This window comes from Eupeodes corollae, chromosome 3, assembly GCF_945859685.1.
Source record: "Eupeodes corollae chromosome 3, idEupCoro1.1, whole genome shotgun sequence".
NCBI classification, from domain to species: Eukaryota; Metazoa; Arthropoda; class Insecta; order Diptera; family Syrphidae; genus Eupeodes; species Eupeodes corollae.
Window position 1 is genome coordinate 108181673 of NC_079149.1, and position 10365 is coordinate 108192037.

The following is a 10365-nucleotide window of genomic DNA, read 5'->3' on the forward strand; positions in this document are numbered from 1 at the left end:
AGTGAAAAAATTTGACTTGAGGCAAAAAAGCGATTAAGGCAGAAACTGGTCACACAGACTTAATGAACTTGAGACCCTATTAAGAAAACTAACATCTATGTACATATGTGTCGGTCTTATTGTCTTAAAGCTAAGGTAATACGAGATTAAGTAGTTTTTTAAGACTCAAGTTGTTAATATTAAACAAAAAAACAACAAAAGGACCGTACATCAAATCAAAAACCTAAAATGCAATTTTTTGACTCAAGACCTTTTTGCCTTAGCTAAAAGAAATATCATGCAAGTGACAAGATGAAATTGCAACAAAAATAATTTGATGCAAAAATAATTGTGGGAAAAAATGTTCAAAGAAATGTTTCACAACAGTAACGTAACGTAACCATAAACGTCATGTATCATAAAAATGGCGTCTTAAAACCGAATTATACAAAATGCATAAGACAATCAATTTTTCTCAATATTTCTTCAGGTTTTTTTCGAAAATTTTCCTCTTGTTTATCTGGAGACCAATTCGAGTATGAAATTTGCTTTGAAAAAAAAAACGTAAAGCTTAAATAGAAACAAAACATTTTTTTACTAAGAGGTTTCATTTTGATTAGTCTGGTTTTCGAACAGCTGTCATTTTTTGACATTTGACAAGTAAAAACTAAACCACTTAAAATTCAGATATTTTTGCTTTCTAAGAAATATGAACAAAATTTCATACACGAATTTCTCAATTTTATGTTAAAAATCTGAAAACAGAATTTTTATGATTGAATTTCTCAAGAACTCTCTATCAAACAAATCAAAAAGATTTGAAAGAAATTCAAAGCTAATTTAATTGGTAGGTGAGAATTTAAAGTGAACTGTTTTTACATATCATTCTCCGTCTGAGAAAAACACACAAATCTTAGAAATATAAACTGACCAAATGATACATGCTTTAAAATGCATTGAAATTGTGTTTAAATTAAGTGAACATTTTTTAACCACTGTTCGTAAAACTTAATTAAACTGTGTTATCGTAAGGCACCTCCTCGGCCGTCAAAAGTGAAACTGATGAATTTATTTAATCTGCCATGTCAAGTAAGTGATGTTAAAAATCGAACAAGATCAATTGAAAATATTGATGTTCTTGACTTAGGTCTTGAGGCTGTTTAAGTTCAGTTAACACAAAAAATGGAGACGCGGTTGATATCCTAATCCGTATTTTGTAGGACTCCTTAAAAAAAATGTTTTTGCTTTAACCTCTATTTGAAAAACCCTGAACGATATTGACCTGATACCGGAGTATATAGGGAAATATAGATACACAATGAGATTTGTTTTGTATAATCTGAATCTACATGTTCGATTTGGACTTAAAAAATTCTTTTGGACTTGCATTCATTCTTTTCATTAAAAAAAAACTTTTTTTATTAATCATTCTTTTTTAGAAGTAACCTTATGCAACTTTATTTGAAAAAAAGATTATTCACACACCGCCATCGGGGCTGTGGAAACTTGTTTTTTTTTTATATTCAAACTAGTCCAAAAATAAGAAGACTTTTCAATAAACCTTCAGAGACTAGACATGCGATTGTTTTTTGTGTTTGCAATTCATTGAAAGTCCATAATGTTCAATTACTATACAACATAAGCTTATAAAAGAACTGAATGAAGCTGATGCAAAACTTTAGAAGCAGCAGCTGTATATCAACTTATCAATTTGACAAATCTTTGCGTCGATCTTGAATGCTGTCGTTCTTCTTATTTAATTCATTTTTGTCAAGCAATAGCAACTTTTTTAGGTATCTACGAGTCGAGTATGCATCACGTTGACAATAAAAGTGAAAGAAACTTATGTCCAATTTACCATTAAGGATCACTTATAAGACTTTATAAATATATGCATATGATATGTATAGAAACTTCAATGATATATAATGGTCAAATATACAAGTCATAGCTTTGACGCATTCTTTTCGAAATTGAAGTCGCACAACATACATATGTGTCTGGGAATCGCAAATCAATGTCAGGTGATGAAACTGCATTCGACAAGATCATGATCTTGTTTGAAGTGCAGTTTACTTGACTAAGACACGAAATAGATTTACTTTAATGTTTTTTGTTTATATATTTTATAAGGCAAAAGATTGGTTTCAATGCAAAGTGTTTAAAAAATGTAGATTTTGAGATAATGCTGCATAATTTCTTTAAATAAAAATGGATTGAAGACGAAAATATATTTATAAAGTTTTATTAGTTTTTCGGAAAGGTTTAATTATTTTAGAAAACTATTGAAAAGGGGTCCTTAGATTGTAGCTGAACTGTGGTCAAAATATTGATTTGAACTTTGTCGACGGCTGTGTAAAGTTTAATTGGAAAATTCTGGGATTAGAAATAAATATTCTAAACAGTCAGTTAACTTCCTTTTTTTGACCAAAATGTTAAAAATGTTGCGACACCTTTCATATATTGTAAAGGTAGTTTAAATCTTCTACTCTAGAATGAATTCTAGAAAAAAATTAAAAATTAAAAAGAAATAGGCAGCTAATAAAAATAAAATATGAAGTTTAATAAATCCATTTTTGAACGAACTTACTTTTATAATTTCCAGCCACTAAGGGGATTATTACCTCAATGTAGTTGGGTCCTAAAATTTTAAATACAAAAATTGTGAGTAAAAACAGATTTCAGCATGGAGTTTTACATTCTTGATGCTCGCCTGATAACAGAATCTCTTTATCCTTGACAGTACCCACGTTCGTAATTGAGTTTAAGGGTAAATTTTGCTACTATTACTGTCGAATTTTTTAATTGATATACGCAACTGGTGATGAAGAATGCTTATAAATGTATCGATAAAATACCAATAACGCGGAGGTATCTAAGCGATGTAAGAGTTTTGGTAAAACCAGTTCCATTAATAATCAATTTCATAGATGTATTTTTATTTCTGTCTAAGAGACTTAAACTTTTCTTTTGATCACCTGATGTTTAAATGTGTGGTCTTTACTCTATTATTGGACGCATGAAGATCAAAAAATCACTGAAGAAAGCCTTATCTCAGACTTTTGTACCATAATTATATACAAAATCCAAGCTCAGAAAATTGAATATTTTTTTCGAGTGCTAATTATGTACAGCTACGAGCAACTAATTAGAAACGAAATCCCAATGAATGAAAATGCACCTGTAAAATCTAACTGTTTTGTTTTTTCTTTAAATTATTTCAATGTTAGTTTCTTGTATACTTAGCTGTTGACTTCTAGAGTGGTAGGTTGTGTGATATTGGTGCTCATACGAAAGAAAACAACAAAATTGTAATTTTGTTCCTAAATTGCAGAGAGTACCTAATTAGAAACATCTTGCAGCAAAGCTTTATTCACAGAAATTGGTTTTTATTTTAATATATAAACATCAAATTTTGGTAGGTATCAATTAATAAATAATATGTAATCGAAAATAGAACTTTAAATTCACCGTTAGAAATGGGAAAAACAGCGACATGTACTCCAGCCACTCGAGAAGCTATTTTGGAGCTAAGAAAGTTAAATTTGTCATACAAACAAATTTCTGATAGATTGAACTGTTTCAAAAAGAAAGTTTTTAATGCCTTGAAACATTTTGAAATGCATAACACCTGCGAAAATGTGCCACGAAAGACAAGACCACGAAAAACTTCAGTTCGTGATGATAGAAAAATCATCAGACTTTCAAAAGCTGACCCCAAAAAAAGTGCAAGAGTTATTCAGCGCGAAGTTTGTGATGAAATAGATTTACCAGTTTCAGTCTGGACTCATGGTCGAGTTGCACGCAAGAAACCAATGGTTACCAAAAGGCAAAGGCAAAAGCGGCTTGAGTTTGCTCGACATCACTTATCGCATCCAAAAGAACAATGGAAATTCATCCTCTGGTCCGACGAAACCAAAATAAATAGAATCGGTCCCGATGGCAGAAGATTTGTACGGCGGCCAAAACGAAGAGAATTCGATCCAAAGTACACATCCGCGGTTGTGACACATGGTGGAGGATCTATCAACGTATGGGGATGCTTCTCATGGAATGGCGTTGGGATAATCCATCGAATTGATGGCATCCTCACAAAAGAAAAATACGTGGACATATTGCGGGATGTGATGTTACCATGGGCAGAGGAAAATTTACCTGTGATTTGGAAGTTTCAGCAGGATAATGATCCAATACACACTGCCAAGTATACCAAGAAGTTCTTTGAAGATAATTCCATCAATGTTCTAGACTGGGCATCCTCCAGTGCTGAGCTTAATCCCATAGAACACCTATGGGGGGATGTCAAGAACTCAATAAGTGCACTTAAAATTTCAAATATGGATGCGGTATTTGAAGAAGTAAAAAAATCATGGTTCTCTATACCAGTTGAAAGGTGTAGGGCGTTAATATCGTCCATGCCAAATCGCTGCAAGGCAGTTTTGAGGTTTTCCAACAAAGTACTAACCAAACTCCATTTTTTTAAGAATTTTAAGTTTTTTTTTTATTATTATTATTTGTTTACTTTCATTATCGTTTCTAATTTGTTGCTCTCCTGAAATTGTGTCTTTAATTTAAAAATAAAATTATAACTTCGTTTTTTTTTTTTGTTTTTTGATTTCGACCTAAAATATTTGTAAAGATTAATAGTCAACATAAGAAAATAAATATATACAAATTGTTAAAGTAAATAAAAAATTACGAAAAATACAAAAATTGTAGAGGATTACTATCGTTTCTAATTAGTTGCTCGTAGCTGTATGTAAAGCAGTATTTGAGGTGTTTTACGTTGTGAGGATCTTAGAAAACCTTAAGTTTCTAAAGCATTACCATCTTAACACGGTTTATATTTCCCCATTGAACAATTCATTCAAGATCTGATATAAATTAATTTTTAACAAGCTCCCGTTAAAGTTTCACATCCAAAGGAAAAGTAGTCAATCTAAAAACAACAAAAAGCTTAAGGTATTGTGATCGGGATATTTTTTTAATTACGACATCTAGAAACTACATGGCACGTATTGCATTCGTAAAACATTTTGAACTTGAGATTTTAATCAAACATGATACAACGATGGTAAAAATGTCGAAAAAACCATTGAGTGGAAATTAAGTTTTTAAACAGATTCGCGTCAGGCGTTTTTTTCATTTTTTTAAGCATAAAAATAACAGAGGTCCCCTACATAGATCCATTATTTTATTTTAAAGTATTATCAACAAATAATAAACCGATTTCAAAGGTCCGCATTTTTTCTTGTACGCAATATTTTTTAGCTCAAATTGAAAAATTTTACTATACAAAATTAATGGCTGAATCACAAACACGATTCGTCGTGCTCAAGAACCAGAAGAGATATCAACTTCAAATAAATTTTATTATACAGATAATAAGGCAGAAAGATGCAGAAAGGGCTCTCAAGAAAATTGCGTGGGTGGTTTTTTTACCATAGCAGTTTGAAAAAAAGGTGAAAATTTTGGTTAACCTTAAATATCTTACGAACCAAAAACGCTAGAGACTTGAATTAAATTTTATATAATATATTGTAATATGATACCAAACAAGTATATTTTTTGAAAAAAATCAATATAACGGTTTTTTTTATAAATCAATAATACTGAAAAAAAAAATTTGTCACCTCCAAAATTTTACGACTGAAATATTATTTCATCTCTAAAACAATTTTTTGCAACGAAAAATAATGTTTTTGACATCTGATAAAATTTTGAGAAAAATCTAATTGACAGTTTTTTTTCAAAAAATAAAAACCTAAAAAAAAATGTATAAAAGTTTTTAAAAATTGTTTTTCAACTCAAATATCTTTTCAAAACTTTGAGATATTGGCTTTAATTTACTTTTATCTTTCGAAACATCTTGTTGTCAACATTCCGTTTAAGTTTAAAAAAAATCGCTTTGACAGTTTTGATACAAAAAATTAAAAACCGAAAAAAAAATTAACAAAAGTTCGTAAAAAATGATTTTCGACTCAAATATCTTTTAAAAACTTTGAGATAATAGGTTCTAACTTATTTTTTCTTATAAGAAATATTGTTCCCGACATTAGGACAAATTTTGAGAAAAATCGAATTGACAGTTTTTTAACAAAAAATAAAAACCTCAAAAAAAAATTTTAAAAGTTGGTAAAAATTGATTTTCGACTCAAATATCTTTTCAAAACTTTGAGATAATAGCTTCTAACTAATTTTTTCTTATAAGAAATATTGTTTTCAACTTTAGGACAAATTTTGAGAAAAATCGAATTGACAGTTTTTTTACAAAAAATAAAAACCTAAAAAAAAAGTATAAAAGTTGGTAAAAATTGATTTTCGATTCAAATATCTCTTCAAAAATTTTAAATATTGGCTTCAAACTAATTTTATCTTATAAAAAATATTGTTTTCAACGTTTGGTAAAATTTTTAAAAAATTCGAATTGACTGTTTTTTTTTACAAAAAAATAAAACTCTAAAAAAAACAATACCTACTAAAACTTGGTAAAAATTTACTTTCGGCTCAAATAGCTTTTCAAAAATTAAAAATATTGGCTTCAAACTTATTTTATTTCAGAGAAAATATTGTTTTCAATATTCAGTAATTTTTATATAAAAATCCAACAGTCCGTTTTTTTCATAAAAAATAAAATCTACAAAAAATAGTGGGCAAATTTGGAAAAAATACATATAGACAAACTTTTAAGCAAAACAAATCGACAGACGGGATGGGAAGTTATCAGTGTGGGTCGCATCCCGGCCTCTTTTTTTTAAATCAAATGGCATTTTTAAATCTTAAAAAACAGGAAATATTTGTAAAAAAAACTCTCCGGATACATGAGCAAATTCTTGCATTTTATTTAACAACAATTGTAAATGCAAACAATACAAATAATTTTATTTTCATAGTTTTGTGCGTTTTAGTCAAGTCGATTTTTCGAACACTTCAACGCTCTTTCAAAGGAAGAAACTTGAAAGATTTGCAAGTCAGCTTTCTACTATCAGCTCTTATTGTAAATTTGAAGGTTTTAAATTTTGTATCAAATTTCAAATATGTGAATTTTTAACATTAATGTCTTTAACTTGTTAAGTGTTTTCTTAAATTTTATATATATTTTAACATTTACAGAATTTAGATGACACTTATCTTTGTCATAACTTTATACATCTTAAATTCTAAGTATAACATAATTTATTTTTGGTTGTCAGAAATGTTTATGTTTCAGTTTACTAAGTTACACATAAAATAAAACCTAGCTAACTTCGTTTAGATGTAAAATGTCAAAAAAATGTATATTGTTTTTTTATGTGTGATATTTTATAAACGGTATATGAATGAAAATATTGGTAAACATTTTGCGATTGTTCAAAATTAATTAATAAATTAATAAAAAATTTAGAATCTGCTTATTAAGAAAAAAACAATAATTTAAAATAAAAAAGCTTCTGAGAGAATAACATCGAATTTTAATTCCTATTTGGATTCGGCATGCTACAGGACCGTTGACAAATTTTACCAAGGATATAAAAAAGAAATTAGAAAGGTGGTCGATAATGATGTAAATGGAATTTTAATATATTTGCTATACAGCTTTGCACTTCCCGTGGCAACTCTTGCTATTCTTGAAACAGTTGAAACATGCATCTTTCTAAAATCAACAATACTTAAGCGACCAACGAACGACGAATAAATTACTAAATATGAGTTTGAAGACATATTTCCAATTTTTAACAAAACGATAGCAATATAGTTTCTATTTGATTTATGATGCATACTTTTACTTTTCAATATCATTTATTAATAAATTTAAGAAAACAAATTTACTCGTCGCGAAAAAAATTGTAGTTGATACGAACTGTCAAACTTGATTTGCGTTCCACATTATCCACACTCGCAACGAATAAAATAATTGCGCGTACATTCGCGACGAACTAAAAACTCTCATGTGAAAAAATGTCGACGAATATTCGTTGGTCGTTGGTCGTGCTCATGTGAATAGTGCTTTAAAGGATGATTGACTGTAGCAAATAATTGTAGGGCTACCAATAGCTAGTTAAAGGGTGCAATTGAATTATTTCTAGAAAACGGAAAATTTTGTTTTACGATTTGTTATAAAAGTCATGTATCAAACCTGTTATAAGGCCGTTCTAGATCCTTCCGAGTTTTGCTAATACATGGATTGTCATCTTTTTAGTCAAACGAAATCTTTTGTAGAAGGCCAATTCATTGAAACTAAAAATGTACTCATTCATATCGTAAACCTGATGGGGGACACCGAATTCAATCAATTCAAGAAATTCCACATCATCTTTTAGCAAATCGGCCAATTCAAAATTCATATTTATTATTTTATTTTAATTTGAACAAGGAACTTGTTTTTTGGCACAACAATTTACTGAAATGTCATCACAAAACATAATCTTCTAATTGAAACTTAAGGTGTTATGCCCTACCATTTCTTCCCCATAAAAAAAGTTTTACTTAGGTTCTTTTATGTCAAACTTTGAGTTCTGAAGTGCAAACCATTAAGCAGAACTTAGTTACTTATGTGGAACTTAAATAGTTATGAGTCGTATCAGCAAACGGGCCTTAGTTTCATTATTTGAATTTAATATTTTTAAAAACTTATTATTTATTCTATTATCTATTCAAAACGGATTTAAGTTAGAAAATTATCAATAATCAATTTTAAAGTAATTGATTGACTCAACTAATCAATACTATAACTAAAAATACATTTCCATACTATATTGGATTTCTGTCTAGGTTTCAAATATAAATAAATAAATAAATCTCACTTATTTTAATGTGAATTTTATTAAACAAGCATCGGTGGTTCAGTGGTAGAATGCTCGCCTGCCACGCGGGCGGCCCGGGTTCGATTCCCGGCCGATGCATACATTATTTTGACATAGTTTTGGCTCAAACGGATACAATATAACACAATTTATGAATACCAACAAAATAATAGCTGTGCAGGTTTAATATGTTCTTTAAAATCACTTACAGATTCATTGAGTTATTTTGAATTAATTTATGCCACATCTTTATCACTATCGTTATAAACATTCAGAGCTTCTTGTAAAGGAGGGTTTAATAACTTAAACTGTACATTATTATTATTCCTTTATTTCATTAAAAAACTTTTTTTTTACAATTTGAAAATCAGAAAAATGTATAAACATGGCAAGATTGCCCTCTGCCAGAAAATAACTTTTGCTTTAATAAAATAATAAAATAAATAATGGTAAGTTTTCATTAGATTTCTTGCTATACAAAAAATATGTAATTTGTTGTTTTACATTCGTTTAAACAGAAAGTTTACGTTTTTATAAATTCATAGTATAAATTGTTTTTAAAAAATTGTAAATTAATATTTTTAAAAGGTTGAAAAGGTTCTACGATAATTTAAAGCATGGTTACAGAACATGGAGAGATTGGTCCACCCAACGGATCCGTTCATTGCACCAAACATTTGTTTTCTAGAGAGGACACTATATTGAAAATAGAGCCTTCGAATTTATTGTAGAATCGGACAAATAGCTACGAAATGGTAAATATCGTCACGCTCATTTCTGTTACAGTGATTACAAAGGAGAGGTAGATCTGACCGATGCGGAATATAATTCAAGTTCAATATTTCAACCCTTACTTTGAAAATTGTACCTATAGCTCTCGCAGAAAGTCTATTATTGAAATAATTCGTCACATCAGCATTTACGGAGTGGTATAGGTTTCTATATATTTCTCTTGTTGACGATGATGATGCTCTATTTAGATGTTGAAGATATATATTTTCATCAACTTTTGCGATAACATTTGAAAAGATATCTTGCCAGTTATCTATTTTAAACTCACTCAGTTCAAGCGAAACATTATGCAATCGGGCAAGTTGAGTCCATTCCTTAAATAGCGATGCTTCTGTTCGCAAAAAAACCTTCATGATAGCTGTGTGAATGTTCGAACTTGCCTTACTCATTATTCTTGTTAGAAAATCTGCATACAATTTAAAATTTTGTATGTAAATCGGCGCAATTATATACTCAACATGAATTGCATAGGTTGGAGTCGAATTAGGTAACCGAAATGATTTTCTGAAGGAGAGGCGTTGTATCAACTCAAATTCTTCAAAATAGGTGTGACCAAAAACTTGAATACCGTAAGACAAGCAAGTGTTAATGGTTGCTTGGAAAATTCGGTATTTAGATCCTGAGTCTATGTTTTTGTTTGAGAAGAAAGTTGGCCACATTATGTTGAGAGCTACTTTAGCTTCTTTACTCTTAAGCTGTACATATTTATTGAAGCAGACATCAACACTCCTTGATATTTGAATTCCTGTACTATTTCAATAGGTTGGTTGTTAAGGAACCGCCTTTCTTCTCTCAACCTTCTTCAACTCCG

General features: G+C 29.5%; 1 non-coding gene across 1 annotated transcript; it reads left to right on the plus strand.

Moving 5' to 3' along the window:
* Positions 1-8790: 8790 nt before the first annotated feature.
* Positions 8791-8861, plus strand: Trnag-gcc (transfer RNA glycine (anticodon GCC)). The gene has a single exon. It is a non-coding gene; the product is annotated as a tRNA-Gly (tRNA).
* The last annotated feature ends 1504 nt before the right edge of the window (positions 8862-10365 follow it).